The sequence below is a fragment of the Mixophyes fleayi genome, chromosome 5 (assembly GCF_038048845.1).
Source record: "Mixophyes fleayi isolate aMixFle1 chromosome 5, aMixFle1.hap1, whole genome shotgun sequence".
NCBI lineage: Eukaryota > Metazoa > Chordata > Amphibia > Anura > Limnodynastidae > Mixophyes > Mixophyes fleayi.
In genome coordinates, this window is record NC_134406.1 from 226,735,292 (window position 1) to 226,736,471 (window position 1,180).

Sequence of the window (1,180 nt, forward strand, 5' to 3'; positions counted from 1 at the left end):
GGCAAACACAATAAAACATATTTTATCACTGAGTATTCAGAAGGATCCACTAAATTATGCAAAATAATTAAGAAACACTGGCATCTATTGAAGAAAGACGATGCACTTAAAGATCATTTGCCCGATAATCCCGATATTGTGTTTAGAAAGGCACCAGACTTCAAAAAGAAACTAGTTTCCAACCATTTTAGGAACAAACCAAGGCCTGATGACTGGTTGTCTCTTCAAAGCCAGAAACCTGGATTCTACTACTGTGGGAGTTGCCATAATTGCAAGATTTTGCGCTGTTCTAGCACCAAGTCTATCACAGAATACACCTCTACGCATACGGGTATTACATACAAAATCAATGAATTTTTAACCTGTAACACAGAAAATGTTATATATCTTATTGAATGCCCTTGCCGCAAACAGTATGTGGGACGTACTATCCGTAAACTCAAGATCCGCATCGGTGAACACCTGAGAAATGTACAGAAAGGGTTTGAACAGCATAATCTGTCTAAGCATTTCAGGGAAGTACATCACTGCAAAGTAGATAATCTCAGCTTCATTGCCATCAAAAAAGTCTCCAAAAATTGGAGAGGAGGGGACCATATTAGACAGATTAACAAAGAGGAGGCTAGATCCATTTTCACCCTCAGAACATTAGATCCATATGGATTGAATATAGACTTTGAATTACAATCGCTGATGTAATTCCCCCCTTTTCTCAATGATATGCAGCTTTTATGGTCTAGTGTCTTATCCGGAGGGATGCCGTGGCCATTGTAGGGGGTTTATTTCCTGACTTCGTCAGACCAAGTTGATTTCATTCGGACGATCAACACCTACTATCATATCACCCCACCTTACGCCCAATACCGTCAGATCTTGGAAGCTAAATGGGGTGAGCCAGACCAGTACCAGGATGGGAGACCACCTGAGAATCTCTGGTGTAGTAGGATCTCTTCCTCCTTGAGTGTTCCCTGGTTTTGCCCTCGATGGCGAAGACCCCCTACACTTATATATACAATATATGCCATATTATATATTGTGTTATTTATCACTATTATTTTTATTTTTTATTTTTGACCTTTTTTCTCCTTTTTCCATTTCTCCTCCCCGCTCCCCCTCTCCCCCCCCCCTTTCTTTCCCCCTCTTCAGGCACCCACCGGGTAAGTATACTCCCATATATCCC

General features: G+C 41.1%; 1 pseudogene; it reads left to right on the forward strand.

Annotated features, from left to right (window-relative positions):
• Positions 1–828: 828 nt before the first annotated feature.
• LOC142159653 (5S ribosomal RNA) lies at positions 829–947 on the forward strand (annotated as a pseudogene).
• Positions 948–1,180: the final 233 nt, after the last annotated feature.